This window comes from Amblyraja radiata, chromosome 2 (genome assembly GCF_010909765.2).
Source record: "Amblyraja radiata isolate CabotCenter1 chromosome 2, sAmbRad1.1.pri, whole genome shotgun sequence".
Classification (NCBI taxonomy): domain Eukaryota; kingdom Metazoa; phylum Chordata; class Chondrichthyes; order Rajiformes; family Rajidae; genus Amblyraja; species Amblyraja radiata.
The window spans coordinates 22,866,298-22,885,800 of NC_045957.1; the positions used below are offsets into that span (position 1 = coordinate 22,866,298).

General features: G+C 40.5%; 1 protein-coding gene across 3 annotated transcripts in view; it reads right to left on the bottom strand.

The window, feature by feature from the left end:
* The window catches only part of stx17 (syntaxin 17), a 56,509-nt gene extending 47,535 nt beyond the window's left edge, over positions 1 to 8,974 (bottom strand). The window contains exons 1-2 of one of the 3 annotated variants that reach the window (XM_033043105.1): positions 8,946 to 8,974; positions 2,364 to 2,441 (exon numbers count right to left, since the gene is read on the bottom strand). The gene's annotated coding sequence lies outside the window, so the exon portion shown is untranslated. Of the gene's footprint in view, positions 1 to 2,363; positions 2,442 to 8,797; positions 8,817 to 8,945 lie in introns of those variants that run through there. The other 2 variants (XM_033043088.1, XM_033043097.1) reach the window with 2 other exon arrangements.
* Between the last annotated feature and the right edge of the window lie 10,529 nt (positions 8,975 to 19,503).

Below are 19,503 nucleotides of genomic sequence, written 5' to 3' on the forward strand. Positions count from 1 at the left end.
TTCTGCCTAAGCAGAGGTGGTACCATGGTAAATGTGGTAAACCACACCCCATGAACTGAACTACACATAGGCAATGCAATGGGTTTTTAATTATTTGCATTGACCTAGAAACATATTTACACAGACAGTTGCTGGTTTGAATATAGTCTTACCTAGCTCTGAAAATAATCCAATTTTTTTTAAAAGTTGCATATCATAACTTTAAACTTATGGAATGATTTTTTTTTAGAAGGTCTTGGAGCAGTGTTTGTTTAATTTTATCATTTCCAGTAATCTATTATTTTAAATCAGGTGGTTTGTTACTTCCAAAGCTTTGCTGTAGTATCTGAAATTAGGACTGTTTGTGCACCTATTGTGCCTTAAATTCACCATCAACATACAGTATCAGTTAATCTAGAGCCCAAGGTAAGCTATATGTTCGTTCTATGCATGAAGATGATTTTTTAGGAGAATCTAACCAATACTGATGATGCAAAATTAAGGATCGACAACAATAAATATTTTGTGATTCATAATGAAGTCATAAGAAAGTCGCATTACCATATAATAACCATATAACAATTACAGCACGGAAACAGGCCATCTCGACCATTCTAGTCCGTGCCGAACACGTATTCTCCCCTAGTCCCATATACCTGCGCTCAGACCATAACCCTCCATTCCTTTCCCGTCCATATAACTATCCAATTTATTTTTAAATGATAAAAACGAACCTGCCTCCACCACCTTCACTGGAAGCTCATTCCACACAGCCACCACTCTCTGAGTAAAGAAGTTCCCCCTCATGTTACCCCTAAACTTCAGTCCCTTAATTCTCAAGTCATGTCCCCTTGTTTGAATCTTCCCTACTCTCAGTGGGAAAAACTTATCCACGTCAACTCTGTCTTTCCCTCGCATCATTTTAAAGACCTCTATCAAGTCCCCCCTTAACCTTCTGCGCTCCAAAGAATAAAGCCCTAACTTGTTCAACCTTTCTCTGTAACTTAGTTGCTGAAACCCAGGCAACATTCTAGTAAATCTCCTCTATACTCTCTCTATTTTGTTGACATCCTTCCTATAATTAAGCGACCAAAATTGTACACCATACTCCAGAATTGGCCTCACCAATGCCTTGTACAATTTTAACATTACATTCCAACTTCTACACTCAATGCTCTGATTTATAAAGGCCAGCACACCAAAAGCTTTCTTTACCACCCTATCTACATGAGATTCCACTTTCAAGGAACTGCGCACAGTTATTCCCAGATCCCTCTGTTCAGCATTAAAAAATAACTAAAATTTAAAGCAGATCTAGAAGAGTAAATGTTAAAAAAATTATTACAAATCAATAGAAAAGTGATTTTGTTCCTTTCTGCTCTAAATTTTGTATTTAATTTTATACCCACTTTCGGACCATCTAAATTCATGAAAATCCCGTGCAGACCCAAATACTTAACGATGGGGCTATTATACTAAGGTTAATATCATACTTAGTATTATATGTAAGGATTAACAAACAGATATCAAAGAAAGGGGAAATGTGAGCAAGACATAACTATGTGCAAGCACACGTGCCCTGAAACTGCTTGGAATTTTATAACAAGTATTAATGTCCAATTATGCACATATTTAGATGCAATTACCCAAGAAATTTGAGATCAGCTATCATTTGAAATGTTCACAAACCAGCCCAACCAAGATCGTTAACTTTCCAGACAAAGAATCGTGGGTGTAAACTCATATTAATTCTCTGTGATTCAGCTCGTCAACACACCAACGCAGTATAACGCTGGTCGGACATTTGTACCATGCCTTTAAACAAATCCTGTAGAATTGCATGCATGGAGAGTAGGTTGTGGTCTGCGTTTTCTCCCACATAAAGTTTCCATCTTATCAGAGGGGAATCCCCTGCTTGCACTCTACTTTCAGTTGCTTGAATCACATAGAAGCCAGGATGTAACAAAGTATTGCTGAATATCATGTATGGTGTCAATATATATATTTTTCAATTTAATTGTGGACTTTCAATAGTCGTAGAGTCATGCAACACAGGAACGAGCTCTTAGGCCCACCACAACAATACTAACTATTTTCCACAACTACACTAAACACATTTGTCCACATTCCTTCCATGCCCTATCTCTTCAAATGCCTCACAGGCATCACAAAGTCCATCACAGGCAAGACCTTCCCCCATCATAAAAGTATCTATTTGAGATACTCTAGAAGGAGTCATCTATCATCAAAGATGATCAATAACTAGGTCATGACCTCTTCTCGCTGCTACCATTGGGCAGGAGTTACAAAAAACAGACGTCCCGCACCATCAAGTTCATAACAGATACCTTCCTACAACCATCAGGTTCTAAAACCAATCCTACCTTAGTAAAGGAGCACTACGGACTTCCTCTGGCACTACCATGGACTTGTTCGCTAATTGTGTATTTTTACACTCGAACCTGTAGAACATAGAACAGTACAGATGTTTTTCGCACAGTATTTTTCTTTTCACTGTCTTGTGGAATTCATATATAATTAATGTTTTTGTATTTTGTCTTTGTGCCTGTGATGCTGCTGCAAGCAAGATTTTCATTGTATCTGTATCTCACCAGACTTGTGCATATGAAAATAAACACAACTTGACTTAATGTAGTCATGTATCTGACTCTTCTGATAGTGCATTCCAGATATCAATCATTCTGTATGTTAAAAAATATTTTACTCCAGATCCCCTTCAAAATTCCTTCCTCGCAACTTAACTTATGCCCTCTCACTGCATGGATATCAAAATATGTTGTATAAAAGAAGATGGCTGTCATTACTGATACCTATCATCTCAGCTCTAGAACAAGCGTAAGTTCACAAGGTTAATCCCCGGGATGGCGGGACTGTCATATGAGGAAAGATTGGAAAGATGGGCTTGTATTCACTGGAATTTAGAAGCATGAGAGGGGATCTTATAGAAATGTGTAAAATTATAAAAGGACTGGACAAGCTAGATGCAGGAAATATTTTCCCCATGTTGGGGGAGTCCAGAACCAGGGGCCACAGTCTAAGAATAAAGGGGAGGCCATTTAAAACAGAGATGAGAAAAAACCTTTTCACTCAGAGAGTTGTGAATTTATGGAATTCTCTGCCACAGAAGGTAATAGCGGCCAATTCACTGGATGAATTTAAAAGAGAGTTAGATAGAGCTCTAGGGGTAGCGGAATCAAGGGATATGGGGAGAAGGCAGGCACGGGTTACTGATTGTGGATGATCAGCCATGATCACAATGAATGCCGGTGCTGGCTTGAAGGGCCAAATGGCCTCCTCCTACACCTATTTTCTGTTTCTATGACTGCACGATTTCCCCAGAACAGCATCTTATGCTCAACCATCTTCATCTGCTTTATCAATGACCCTTTTCTTTTATAAGATCAGCATTTGTGACATTCGCTGATTAATGTTAAATGTTCAATTCTATATAAAACACTTCAGCAAATGAAGCAGCTCATGCCTATATTCAGCAAGACCTGGATAACATTTGAACACGAGCTAATAAGCAGCAGGTAATGTTCATCCCACAAAAGTGCAAATCGGTTACATCTATAACAAGAGATCTAATAAGCAATAGTATAACTGTTGTATTGCCCTCTATCAAGATTCTGGGATCATCTTTAACCAGAAACTCAATTGGACCACAATTTAAATACCGTGACAACAAGAGAAAGCCAGAGATTGGAAATCCAGCCGCAACTGACTCAACTCCTTATACGCACATTTTTTTTCACCATTTGCAAGGTAGATCTGGAACATGATGGAATACTCTCTGCTTGCTTGAATTAGTGGATATATCTATGAGTTTATATACTTATAGATGTTCTGTATCCTCAATCATTAACTTTCTGATGGTAATCATAATATCAATGCGCAATAACTAGTCAGTAAAACAATGTAATTCATTCATTTTGTTGTTGACTATTATTAGTGACTAGAAATTAGGAATTAGCAACTTCACTCATAACACTCACTTCAAATATCATTCACAAGGATGCAAATAAAGAAAACTGGACAAAATTTAAACCTCTCATTGGGGAGGTAATTAAAAGCTGGGTGAAAGAGGAAGGTGTTATAAAAAAAGAAATGGGTAAATAGAACTCCAATGAACAGACTAGAGAACATTGAATGCACATCCATCATTGGGAAAAGCAAGGGCGATGCACAGAAAGTCAAATGCCAGCTAATTGAAAACATGAGAGAAGATTTAGGATACAAGACAATTACAAAAAATAAAAAGAAAGGCAATAAAGGATTTTAGAAATAATGGGAAAACGTGAAGAATCTGGAGTCAAGAACCAGAAGTCAAGAAAAACAAGAATGACAACATAGCAGGAGACACTAGTAATGTTTTGAAGAAACTAGCCTGAAGTTCATGGAGTAAAGGACTGGACAGGCTGGAAGTGACAAAGGCAATGATGAAAATAGGCTGGCTCAGAATGGGATAAAGTATAGTCATATGATAAAGTAGATAAATAATGATGGCAAGATGTTTTAGGCTGTCAAGATCAACTAGAACACAAAAGGTCAAGATGCAGCACAGATCTGGTGGTAAGGGTACAGCATTTGTAATGAGAACAGAAAAGAAAGGCTTTCATATTTCCAAATCTGGGCCAGATAGAATGGGCTTGTTCAAGACTGGAAATTGTAATTGAGAGCCGATATCCTTGCTTTCAAGAACTCCTCAAAATAAAGAGTGTTCGGTATTTCAGAAAAGTTTCACAAGTTTCAACAGTCTCTTTCACACTGTTAACCCTGAATAGTTTCTGTTTCCTTACCTACCTTTGATATGTTTCTGAATAATATCCACTTCCTTGGCCACATTTCATTCATAGAAACATAGAAATTAGGTGCAGGAGTAGGCCATTCGGCCCTTCGAGCCTCAGCAAATGTCTCTGCCTCCAGTCCAACGTGATCCCACCACGATTCACATCATTTTCCCTTTCTGCATTGTGTAGGGACTGCTCACTTTGTTACTCCATTGTCTGCCCTTCCATCCCCACCCACCACTCCCCGCATTAAAACATCTTTCAAGGCACCCTAAGGAGATGCAACACTTGTCCATTCACCTCTTCCCTTCCCACTATAATGGGAACCAAACAATCATGACAGGTAAAGCAGCGATTCATTTGCATTTCTTCCAATTTACTCTACTACAGTGCCCTCCATAATGTTTGGGACAAAGACCTATCATTTATTTATTTGCCTCTGTATTCCATAATTTGAGATTTGTAATAGAAAAAAATCACATGTGGTTAAAGTGCACATTGTCAGATTTTAATAAAGGCCATTTTTATACATTTTGGTTTCACTATGTAGAATTTACAGCAGTGTCATGTAAATGAAAGTAGTCATGTTTAGTATTTTGTTGCATATCCTTTGCATGCAATGACTGCTTGAAGTCTGCGATTCATGGACATCACCAGTTGCTGGGTGCCTTCTCTGGTGATGCTCTGCCAGGCCTGTATTGCAGCCATCTTTAGCTTATGCTTGTTTTGGGAGCTAGTCCCCTTCAGTTTTCTCTTCAGCATATAAAAGGCATGCTCAATTCGGTTCAGATCGGGTGATTGTCTTGGCTACTCAAGAATTGACCATTTTTTAGCTTTGAAAAACTCATTTGTTGCTTTAGCAGTATGTTTGGGATCATTGTCTCACTGTAGAATGAACCGCCGGCCAATGAGTTTTGAGGCATTTGTTTGAACTTGAGCAGATAGGATGTGTCTATACACTTTAGAATTCATTATGCTACTACAGTACTATCAGCAGTTGTATCATCAATGTAGATAAGTGGGCCAGTACCTTCAGCAGCCATACATGCCCAGGCCATAACACCCCCATCGCCGTGTTTCACAGATGAGGTGGTATGCTTTGGATCTTGGGCAGTTCCTTCTCTCCTCCATACTTTGCTCTTGTCATCACTCTGATATGTTAATCTTCGTCTCATCTGTCCATAAGACCTTTTTCCAGAATGTGGTTGCTCTTTTAAGTACTTCTTGGCAAACTGTAACCCGGCCATCCTATTATTGCAGCTCACCAGTGGTTTGCATCTTGCAGTGTAGCCTCTGTATATCCGTTCATGAAGTCTTCTGTGGACAGTGGTCATTGGCAAATCCACACCTGACTGCTGAAGAGTGTTTCTGATCTGTCAGACAGGTGTTTGTGGATTTTTCTTTATTATAGAGAGAATTCTTCTGTCATCAGCTGTGGAGGTCTTCCTTGGCCTGCCAGTCCCATTGCGATTAGTAAGCTTACCAGTGCTCTCTTTCTTGTTAATGATGTTCCAAACAAGTTGATTTTGGTAAGCCTGAGGTTTGGCTGATGTCTCTAACAGTTTTATCCTTGTTTTTCATAATGTTTTATTTGACTTTCATTGGCAGAACTTTGGTCCTCATATAGATAAACAGCAATAAAAGTTTCCAAAGGTGATGGAAAGACTGGAGGAAAGACTAGATGCTGAGAGCTCTCTTATACCTGCATTAATGAGGCAAATAAACACACCTGAGAAATTACAAACGCATGTAAAGCCATGTGTCCCAAACATTATGGTGCCCTGAAATGCAGGGGGGACTATGTATAAACACAGCTGTAAATTCTACATGGTGAAACCAAAATGTATAAAAATGGCCTTTAATAAAATCTGACTGTGTGCACTTTAACTACATGTGATTTTTTCTAGTACAAATCTCAAATTGTGGAATACAGAGGCAAATAAATAAATGATGGGTCTTTGTCCCAAACATTATGGAGGGCACTGTATATTTGGTGTTCACCTGTTTGATAGATTGGAGAAATGACGCTTAAATTTGCACTTTATCTGCAGGGATGATCATGAGTTTCCTGTTGCATGGCATTTCAATTCTCAATCCCATTCCTTATTATTTGTGGTCTCCTCCATTGCCATAGTAGGCCCAACATAAGCCACATCTTCCATCTGGGCAATGTGCGGCCTGAGGTATGAACATTAGATTTTCCCAGTAAATCTCTCATGGTTTCCCATTGCCATGCTAATGTCTCTCTCTTATCCCATTTCTTTAAAATGCCTCCCCAATGGTCAGTACTCATGCTTGTTATCATATTATCTGACGAGTAATCTCCATATAGTCTTTAGTACTACACCTTGCTTTAAACAAGTGAATTTCAACCTTGTTGTTCAGGTTTAAATTACCCCTTCGGTGAGGTTCAAACTGGTCATGTCTATGTATATTCCCAGATGCCTCATTTCTTTTGTGCCCCTCAAGCTGAGGAATGATACTCACAGGCAATAGAATTATTCCTCATTTGGGATTCCAAATCAGCAACAGGTACTCCCAAAGCTATCTCAACTACATTTCCTCCTACCCTGTCTCCTGGAAGGATTCTGTTCCATCCTTCCAGTTCCACCGTGCCTGTGATCACTTGTTAAAACATTCACACAGGGTGCATCTGAAACGTCTTCCTTATTCCTGAACCATGGCTTCTCTATGTAGTAGATGGAGCCCTGGATTGCATGTGATCAATTCCCTCCAACTCTGCTCTTAACCATTCTCCAGTGGATAGCAATAGTAGAGATCCCCCTTCAATGGATCATGCTTCACAATTTCTGCCATGTGCAAGAATCTACCACTAGAAGCACTTTCTCCTCCTCTTTCGGCATTTTGAAGGAATCAGTCATTTCACAACTGCCTGGTCCACTCAGCTGTCCCCACCTTCAACTCCCCATCACTTTGACACTTCCTGCATACAATTGCATGAAATGCAAATCTGTTATTTCACTTCTTCCATTCCCTCTGTCCTGGAACTCAAATAATTTTTTGAGGTTAAGCAGCATTTAACTCACACTATGTCCAGTCTAATGTCTAGAGATGCAGATTGGGTGACCGCTTTGCAGAGCATTTTGCATTGATAAATTTTCCCAGGGTGGAAATATCAAAGAGAGGGCATAGCTTTAAGATGAGGGGCAAAATTTAAAAGAGATGTGCGGGTCAAATTTTATTTACAGTGTCTGTATGGGTGTCTGGGCCTCACTGCCAGGGATGGTGGTGCAGGCCTATATAATAGTGGCATTTAAGAAGTCTTTCGATAGGCACATGGATATGAAGTGAATGGTGGGATATGGATCATGTTCAGGCAGAGGTTAGTTTAATCTGACATCAGGATTCTGTCAATGTTCCTGTAAATCTACTAATTCCACGAGTCCACCCATTATTGTGAGTTAATGCTTTCCACAACGTAAACATCCAGGGTGGGTGGGATCTTTAAGGCCTAACCGTCTGCCGATCTGTCATGTTTAGAGCTGTCATATTCTTCTGGATGACCAACAATGCCCGTCTTTATGTCGCTCTCTACTACAAGATCTCAAACTAGGAATCTGTTGGTTTAATTGGAAGGCAAGTGTTGTAGTTTTGGGGGGGGGGGGGGGGGCAGTTGTGTTTTATTACTGGCACCGACCAAGCAAGGGAGTGTTGCAAGATGTTTTTGGTGGCATCCAGTTACTCATCTAGGCCAGGACCGTGTGACCGAAGATAGACACAAAAAAGCTGGAGTAACTCAGCTGGTGAAATGGCAAGGTAAACATGCTGGAGTAACTCAGCTGGCCAGGCAGCATCTCTGGAGAGAAGGAATGGGTGAAGTTTGGGGTGGAGACCACACCGAGTCCACTGGTTCCCTGCGACGCCAGCAGCGGCCCCGAACCCGGACATTGCAGCAGCTTTTGATTCTGGGGCAACTAAAACCAGACACTACAGCAGTTCCGGGGGCTGCTTGACACGCATGTGATGGGCAACGTGGCACAAACAACTCTGTGTCAAGAGGCATGGACTGAAAGAGCGTACCTCCCGGCGCTGCCCGGCCTCCTCCTCCTCCTCCACCTCCCGGCGCTGCCCGGCCTCCTCCTCCACCTCCTCCTCCCGGCGCTGCCCGGCCTCCTCCTCCTCCTCCACCTCCACCTCCCGGCGCTGCCCGGCCTCCTCCTCCACCTCCTCCTCCTCCGCCTCCGCCTCCACCTCCTCCACCTCCACCTCCGCCGCTTCCAACCCACACAAACGGCGCTCGCCGATCACCGATCACCACCACTTACTTGACAACACATCCGCTACCGGTGTCATCTCATAACAACGCCCCCGAGAGCCGGAAGCGCCTTCGTCTGGGCCCCGGGTTGCCAGTGGAGACAGGCTGCAGATTCTGAGATTGGTAACCCGAGTCTACTCTCTGCCGGTACACAAAATTGCTGGAGGAACTCAGCGGGTGCAGCAGCATCTATGGAGCGAAGGAAATAGGCGACGTTTCGGGCCGAAACCCTTCTTCAGATGTGATCCCCCCTACTCTCTGCCTAACGCGTTGTTTACATAAATGATACAACGTAAATACACCCCTCCACTCATTTTACCTTGAAAAGTGTTTACATTTAGAAGGTTGTTTAAGCCAAAATTCAAAATCCATCAAAATCCATGGACACACTGCAGCAGCTGTCGATCGGAACGCCTGTTGATGTTTAGTAGAGAGTAGAGTGTTTAATTTAATTTGTTCATGATATATGTTTTTTATTTCTAGTTATTTGTTGTTATTTGTACTGCACACTGAATGGACACTGGTTGAGCAACGTTTTTTTGTTTCCTCTGGGTATGTGAGTACTCAGGAAAATGACAATAAAGATATACTGATACTGATACTGATTTATATTTAAGTTACTGTATTGAAATAACCTAGACAACAGCAAAGATAATCCAACAGTAATGTTCATGTTGAACTGTGTGAGGGTGTCATGCATTGTGTAATTTATCTGCACCATATTTATCAATTTTGACATTTTACCTTTCCTCTTACAGAATTTCAATCTCAAGCACAATCTTCTCAGAAAATCCGTGTATGCGAATCTCTGTACTCTTCCAATTAAGTCAAACTCATTTGCTAGGTGCTATCCTTATGCTTAGCATGAGCAGTATGTTTATTTTTGCACACTGCGATGGAAGTCAGCAATTTTCTCCCAATTCCTGGACGCCAACACCAGCATTAAATTGAATATCAGCAATTTGACTGCCACAGTTAGACACAAAAAGCTGCAGTAACTCAGCGGGTCACACAACATATCTGGAGAAAGGGAATATGTGACGTTTCGTGTCGAGACCTTTCAAGATTACTCTAGCTTTTTGTGTCTATCTTCGGTTTAAACAGGCATCTGCAGTTCCTTCCTCCACGTTTGTTTGGCATAGTGTTGGTTATTATTGTTTTAAGTGCTCACTAATGCATCGATCTAAATTTGCAAAGGAAGAACTAACCCTATATCAGTTTCAGGTTCAAACCATAATGTGTGAGGAAACACTTCAAGTTACAAATTGCTTTCTTGTTTCTACAGTTTTAATAAAATGTAAAAAATGATTTAAGTACTAGCCTGTTTGCCTTGGCTCAGAATTGTGCAACCTGAGAAACTGACAGGAGCAGTGTGCTTGCTACTATTGGCAACAAATATAATCCAAGTAGAGCCAGTTTTGAAGGCAAGAACACATTTTTACACCCAGTTCACAGATGTTTCTCCTTCACTAAAATAACTGCAACCAGAACTGCAACCAGAATTTCACATAACCAAATATAATTGCTATGTATTAGTTTAACGTTATGATAATGTAAATTTCAAAATTAACAGCAAATTCAATAAAAGAGCTGTATCCCTTTGTGAAAATTTGTTGTGACATGCAATGGTTAAGGTGTGATATTAATCTGAAACTGTTGTGGCATTTAATTTATTGCAAAAATGTGTTCAAAACTTTTGAAACCCACAATTATAGTGAAAAAGGCTTATCTGCTTTAAGATCTTGTAGGTGGAAAGCATGCATATGTTTTCAAATAAAGATGATTTAGACTGCTGAAACTTTAGAGCTATTTGTATAAATTGAAATGTAATTTTATTAATCTTTTAGAGAGCAGTTGTAACAAGACAAAATGTAATTTGTTGAAAAGGAAATAATGTTTGCCTTTCACATTTTTTAACTTTTCCTTTAATATTTTCCTTAAATATTCGAGTTAGAGCTCTGGGGGCTAGCGGAATCAAGGGATATGGTGACAAGACAGGCACGGGTTACTAATTGTGGATGATCAGCCATGATCACAATGAATGGCGGTGCAGGCTCGAAGGGCCAAATGGCCTCCTTCTGCACCTATTTTCTATGTTTCCATTGCCACCCACTGTTCCCTAGTTGTGAGGGCAGGCAGGCAGAAGACTTGAATGAGTGTGCCTGTAATGTTTTAGACAAGCCTAAATACCTTGATGCTAATATGATCTGTCAGTGAGCGATGCCTGCCTAACATCAGATTGCGTACATTTATAATCCAGCATGGTGCTTGTGACAGTTATCCAGATGATAAATGTCAAAATTGCTCAGTTACCCAAATATAAATAAAAGATTGGCTAGATTGAAACAAGCAGACAAAAATATCTGTTTCCCAGTTTGCATTTGCTTCTATTCAAACACATACCACCTCCCTAAGCCAAGGCTGGCCATCAAATAAATTCATAAATTGTTCTCAGCCATTGATTATTTTATATAACGCTTTCTTTTCCATACTTGCAAATTAACAGACTAACCTAAAAGACAGACTCCACAATTGGTCTTAAAACCCAACATCTATAAAGCTGTACTTCACACCTATTTTGAATATCAAGAGTCAACAAAAGGTCACTCGTCGAATAGCAGTTGCAAGGATGAAAGCTGCACAAAAAGTGCTTAGGATCCAGGAAAATACCTGGCACTTTCCAGTGATTATTTTTTGTTTTTGTCGCTGCAACATCACAAATAATTTTGGGCCGGTAAAAAAAAAGAGATTGCTGACAGAATCTCAAGAGGAGCCCTCAACTAGAAGTTAAATGGGACCTCTGGTAGGCACAATTTATGCTGCTCAGTCAGTGTTTGTGCTGCATTCATCCTGAAGTCTGTGTTTATTCTGCAATAATTGGGTTGGGCTGTGTAAATTTTCATTGGGAACATTCCTTTCCCACAGCCCAACCTACTTTAGTGTCAGGGGCCATGTTTAAAAATGAAACCCTACTTATTCAACATGTCTTATATTGGATTCCAGAATCACATTAATGTGGCCCTGTGCTCTCTGCAATGATTCAGCGAGTCACACGGATGTATCAAACCACATAATGAAAACACACAAAAATTCCATACAGTCAGCGGTGAAACTGATTCAGATACAACAAAGATAGACTCAGTGGACCTCAGAATAGAAAATGATTAATATCCAGACACTAGTGATTAATTTTAAATAGGTGCTCACAGAAAGGTAATGCAACAGCTTTATATAATCATTCCCATAGAACAATCCCTTTCAGCCAATATTCCTGAGCCCATTACAGTTCCTAGGTGTACTCTGTCAGCTGAGGTCAGGCCTATTTGAATGCAGCACAGTGGTGGGCAATCAGGAGGTAGTGGCTTTGGGCATCCTCAGCACTGACATTTGTCCTATTTAATGTTGTGGCCTCAGGTCAAACATGGGTAAAGAAGCTTACTGAAGACAAGAATTACAAAATGAATTTCAATACATTTTAGATAGAAGAAAATCCATTGATAAATATTAGTGGTCATTATATGTTCTGTATTTCAATTCTGATCAACCAAGTGACTGAAATGGTGCTTGCTGGTTTTGCATTTATTCCTAAGGTGTATCTGTTGTTTCAAATTTACTACAATATTGTGATGATCATTGATAACCTGTAATATCGATGCACACAAACCATTAAAATACCGGCCCAGTAATTGCAGATGGTGAATTTAAAGAAACAGAATACCACAAATCATACTATTCTGGTTGACAGTAACATATGCCATCTATTTATACCAACAAGTCAATATCATTTAATTCCAACGGCAATAATGAATAGATAAAGCAGCCACTCACACAGACATGTTTTGCTTTTTGTTATGTTACTGAGTTAGTTCAGTGGTGAAAATGTAAAATAGGAAAATAATAACCTACATTTTGTCAAACAGTTGAAAAATATTCTTGTGCGGAATAATGGATTTCTCTACTCATATCTGAATATGATGGGAGATGTGTGGGAAACTGTGGTATATATTTTACTTTTAAATCTCCAGGCTAGACGCTATTATTCAAAATATCAAGGTAACTGAGGGCAGAGTGGAAAACAACAAGAACAAGTTAAATGAAAGGTTAAGTATCTGGCAGTAGTGTAATCAGTAGCCACAATATTATTAATTCATATTAAAATATAATGAATGAAGAACTGAAAATGATTTAATTTGGTTATAGTAATGTTCAGGTTTGTTTGTCTGCAATTATTTTGAATGCCACTGAAATTGGTGGATGTAAATATGTACATTAATATCTCAGCCTAGAGACCATTATAAATGTGAGGTTATCCATTTTGGTGGCAAAAACAGGAAAGCAGACTATTATCTAAATGGTGGCCGACTAGGAAAAGGGGAGATGCAGCGAGACCTGGGTGTCATGGTACACCAGTCATTGAAAGTGGGCATGCAGGTGCAGCAGGCAGTGAAGAAAGCGAATGGTATGTTAGCTTTCATAGCAAAAGGATTTGCGTATAGGAGCAGGGAGGTTCTACTGCAGTTGTACAGGGTCTTGGTGAGACCACACCTGGAGTATTGCGTACAGTTTTGGTCTCCAAATCTGAGGAAGGACATTATTGCCATAGAGGGAGTGCAGAGAAGGTTCACCAGACTGATTCCTGGGATGTCAGGACTGTCTTATGAAGAAAGACTGGATAGACTTGGTTTATACTCTCTAGAATTTAGGAGATTGAGAGGGGATCTTATAGAAACTTACAAAATTCTTAAGGGGTTGGACAGGCTAGATGCAGGAAGATTGCTCCCGATGTTGGGGAAGTCCAGGACAAGGGGTCACAGCTTAAGGATAAGGGGGAAATCCTTTAAAACCGAGATGAGAAGAACTTTTTTCACACAGAGAGTGGTGAATCTCTGGAACTCCCTGCCACAGAGGGTAGTCGAGGCCAGTTCATTGGCTATATTTAAGAGGGAGTTAGATGTGGCCCTTGTGGCTAAGGGGATCCTACGGTATGGAGAGAAGGCAGGTACGGGATACTGAGTTGGATGATCAGCCATGATCATATTGAATGGCGGTGCAGGCTCGAAGGGCCAAATGGCCTGCTCCTGCACCTATTTTCTATGTTTCTATGTTTCTATTATTAACAATCATTCTTTATTTTATATTTTCGGCTTTTTTCATAACGTTAGCACAGGAACAGGGCTTTTAGATGTTTCCACTAATGGGAAAGTCTAGGTCCAGAGGCCATAGCCTCAGAATAAAAGGATGTAACTTTAGAAAGGAGATGAGGAGGTATTTATTTAGTCAGAGGGTGGTAAATCTGTGGAATTCATTGCCACAGACAGCTTTGGAGGCCAAGTCCTAAGGTATTTTTAAGGTGCAGATTGAAAGATTCTTGAATTGTAAGGGTGTTAGGGGTTATGGAGAGAAGGCAGGAGAATGGGTTGAGAGGGAGATAGATCAGCCACGATTGAATGACGGAGTAGACTTAATGGGCTGAATGGCCAATTTCTGCTCTGAAAACTTATGAGCGGATTGAATTCATCCATGTTGACCAAGAAACTTATCTATGCAAATCCTACATGTGACTGTCTGCATTTGGCCCAGATATCTCCAAACCTTTCCTATTTATGTTCTGGTCCAAATGTAATTGCACCTGCCTCAACTACTTCCTCTAACAACTCATTACATATACCCATCACCATCTGTGTGACAAAATTGCCCCTCAGATTCCTTTACAACTTTGCCCTTAAACATATGCCATCCAGTTTTACTCTGGCTTGGGGGAAAAGACTGTGATTATCTATCCTGAATACACCACACAATATTATAAGAATCGTTAAGATCATCCGTCAGTCTCCTACATTCCAGGGAAAACAGTCCCAGTCTATCCAATCTCTCCTCATAACTCAGGCCCACCAGTCGAACCAACATCCATGTGAATCTTTTCTGCATCTTCTCTAACTTAATCACATCCTTCCTATAACTTGTGGTCCAGAACTACACATGATACTTTCAGTGCAGCCTAGTTGATGATTTATATACCTGTAACATGATGGCCCAACTCTTATAATCCCTCAGCCATTGAAGACAATCATGCAATATGCCTTCTTCACCAACAAGGGTATGTGTCGCAGAATTTATGGAGGGTTCAAGACTGGGGAAATAAATTTTGACATTTATTTTGCAAAAGTAATGTGTAAATTTATGAAGGCACTGTTTTCTTCCATTAAGTCAAACAAAATTGAACTGGTTGGCAGCTAAGACTGTGGGAAAGTAGTGAGGCCCACAGTCAATTCCTTACCCCATCTCACCTTCCCACGTACTTATCCTGACCAAAATGCAGATGGCCACTTTCTCCTCACATGCCACATGCAACAGTCGGTAGATCGTAGTGCCACTGATCCCAAAATATTCCCATTCACTTCTCTTCCATCTGCTCCCTTTAACTGACCTGACAAAAGTTCTTGTATGTTTAACGTATTGATTGAAAGTTCTTTGCGGCTGGTGTCCTATAATTCCAAAGAAATCTCAAGGTTTAGTTTAGTTTATAGATACAGCGCGGAAATGGGCCTTTCACCTCACCGAGTCCGTGCCGACCAGCAATCCCCACTCATTAACACTATCCTACACACACTATTACTAGGGGATCCCCAACCTCTAGGCTATGTCATCTTCTCACTCCTGCCATCGGACAGGAGATACAGAAACCTGAAGTTCCACATACCAGGTTCAGGGACAGCTACTTTCCTGCATCTATCAGGTTCTTGAACCCTACTCCCTACATCAGCAACAGAGCACTACCAACCACATCTTGCACTACAATGAACATTTTCTCTAATTGTGTATTTTTCCACTAATGTCTTGTCTTTCCTTTTCACCGCCTTGTGTAAATTATGTGTATTTCTGCATAATTTGTGTATAATTTCTGTTTTTAAATGTTATCTGAATCTATGTGCCTGTGCTGCTGCATGCAAATTTTTTTATTGTGTCTACATTGTGAACAAGACAATAAACTCAACTGGACGTCTTAACCTCCTCAGAGTTCAGGAGGGTGTATAAATCTATTCAAAGGCTCTTTCATGATATTCACAGCCCTGCAGCCATGTGTGAGTCCACAAAATAATATTGGCAGCCAGATTTGCAACATAATTAAGGCATTAACACTGCTGGTTATAATATATCAATCCACCACCCACTGAATGGAAATCATTGCTCTTCATTTGTCCTTTGGTGTGTTGGTAACTGCAGATGGAAACTTTCCAACACTTGTAACACTGCTGCATTATTTTATGCTGCTCTTTCCTTTTTCAAAGGACAATTGTTTTGAAGTACAGTATTTTCTGTCAACTGATTGAGTTATGATGATTGGATCAAATTCACCGCCATTCAATGTGATCATGGCTGATCATCCCTAATCAGTACCCCGTTCCTGCCTTCTCCCCATATCCCCCTGACTCCGCTATCTTTAAGAGCCCTATCTAGCTCTCTCTTGAAAGTATCCAGAGAACCGGCCTCCATCGCACTCTGAGGCAGAGAATTCCACAGACTCACCACTCTCTGTGTGAAGAAGTGTTTCCTCGTCTCCGTTCTATGGCTTACCCCTTATTCTTAAACTGTGGCCCCTGGTTCTGGACTCCCCCAACATCGGGAACATGTTTCTTGTCTCTAGTGTCTCCAAACCCTTAATGATCTTAATGATCTTATATGTTTCAATAAGACGCCCTCTCATCCTTCTGAATTCCAGAGTATACAAGCTCCATTCTCTCAGCATATGACACTCCCACCATCCCGAAAATTAACCTTGTAAACCTACGCTGCACTCCCTCAATAGCAAGAATGTCCTTCCTCAAATTAGGGGACCAAAACTGCACACAATACTCCAGGTGTGGTCTCACTAGGGCCCTGTACAACTGCAGAAGGACCTCTTTGCTCCTATACTCAACACTTTGTTTTCTATCAACACTTTGGTTCCAGGTTTTCAGGTGCTTGAGTTCCCTAAATAAAGAAATCCACCCTGTGTGTTATCATTTCCTCTCAATTCTTTACTGATTTATTTATTTTATAATCCACCAATCTGGTGGTTTAGGAGTTACTTGGCTCGTTGCCATGTTCACTCCTTCAATGATTTAGTAAGCAAACCTATTTTGAGCTGAAGGGTTCTGCACTCAGCCTGACTAATGGCTGATGCGATCAGACATTGTCCCACAGCCAATTTTGGCCAACAACTTTCACCTGGAATGCACTTCCTCCTGCTGTTTGGAAGGAAAGAGAATACTGGCACCTGGTGGCCTGTGGGCAAGTGTTGTGGATAGATTTAGATTCTTTTTTACTGGCAATTCCTTCCCTGTGTTACAATAATGCACCTCACATTGGACGTATGAAAGTCATGAGTCTTCTACTAATTAAGTGACTTGCTCGCTACTTACTAGGGGATAACTTTCAGGCCTGTCATTTTTCATTAATAATTTAAACCTTTTTTTCCAAAACACAATTTGCAAACCATAACATTCTTAATGCTTTCCTATTAGCACTTTAGGAAGCTAAAGAAAAAAGCAGGCTATGCTGTGGGCAAAAATAAATTTGATTTTCTCTCTGAGTCCCTATGGTTAGCTGCTGGGAAAATACTGTATTACTTACACAGGTTGAGAAACTGTGTCATTGCCTTTTACATCATCTGTGATGGCTTAATGTCACCTTATGCCCAGAGGTGGTTCTTGAGAAACCACATGGTCCATATTTTCTAGGGTCAACCTTTATTGTAGGATGGCAGTCCAGTTTTACCAGGGCAGGTTGGTAAAGGACCGTGGTCTTGCCCATGTTGAGTACAATGCAAAACCTCTTGAGAGAATCATTGGAAGAGTTGACAATGCCATGGAGTTTTGTCTCCCAGAGTACAGCATTCACCTTAAGAAACTTATTTTCTCATCCCGAGCCTTTGTTCCTCATCCACCATTCCTCATCCTAGGAAAACTTTCTCAGTTTCGTGACTGTTTAGTGCTACCAGAATTTTACTTGACCCAATGAGATCTGCTCTCATTCTTCAAAACTCCTGGGAATTTGCACAAGAAACATACAGAAAAAAGATGAAGAGTAGGCCACCTGGCTCCTTATGGCTCCTACTGTGCCATTGAATGTAATCATGGCTGATTTCCCCCAAGCCTGAATTTCTCCCCTGTGCCAAAATTTTCAAATTTTCTAATTTTCCCAGTTCTCACTTCCACGATCTTCCAAAACTTTATCTACTTCCACTTTAAAGATGTAACATCATCCCCTCCATAGCGGTACGGTGGCACAGCAGTAGAATTGCTGCCTTACAGCACCAGGGACCCAGGTTCAAACATGACTACGTGTGGTTGTCTGTACATAGTTTGCATATTCTCCCTGTGACTTGCGTGGGTTTTCTCCGAGATCTTCGGTTTCCTCCCACACACCAAAGACGTGCAGGTTTGTAGGTTAATTCACTTAGTATAAATGTAAAAATGGTCCCTAGTGGGTAGGATAGTGTTAGTGTGCGGGGATTGCTGGTCGGTGCGGATTTGGTGGGCCATAGGGCCTTTTTCCACGCTGTATCTCTGAACTAAACTCAACTAAACATCCACTGGGGTACAGAATTGCAGAGTTTCACCACCTTTTGTAAGAAGAAATTCCTATGCACCTCAGTTTAAAAGACATATGCAGGGCAAGTTTTATATGTAAGGAACAGAGGGATACGAGAACATGTGCATGCAGAGGAGATTAGATTAACTTGGCATCATGTTCGGGATAGGCATTGTGGGCCAAAGGGCTTTTCCCCTGTGCTGTCTTGTTCTATATTCAGTTATAATGAGCTTCTCCTCATCTTGTAACTTTGTCCCCTTGTTCTCCCACTCATGGAAACATTACATCATGTACTCAGTCATGCCCCTTAGAGACCAATATATTTCAGAAAGATCAGGCCACATTTTCCTAAACTCTTCTAAAGAATACAGATCCACTTCTTTAGCCTCTCAAGACAGGACAACACCCTCAACCATAGCATTAGCTTAATGAATATCTTCTGGACTGTCTCCAATGCTAGGATATATCCATTTTTAAACAATGAGACCAAAACTGCCCAGTAAGCCCAAGTGTAGTTTCACCAACATCTTATACAATTGAAACAATACGTCCCTATTTCTAAATGTAACCCTCTTGCAACAAAACCCATTGTACCGTTTACCTTCCGAAGTATTTGCCTCCCTTGCTGCTAATGTTTGGGATTCATACACAAAAGCAAATAGATCCCTCTGTACGACACTCATTTTCAGAAAGACAAAAAGACAACAATCTGCCTTTCAGTTCTTCTTGCTGAAGTGCATGACCTCACACCTTCAACCACTAACTCCACTCGTCACGTTTCGTCCCATCACTGAACTTATCTATACCCTTTTGCAGAATCCTAATATCCTCATTGCAACATGCCCTCTCACCTACTTTTATATT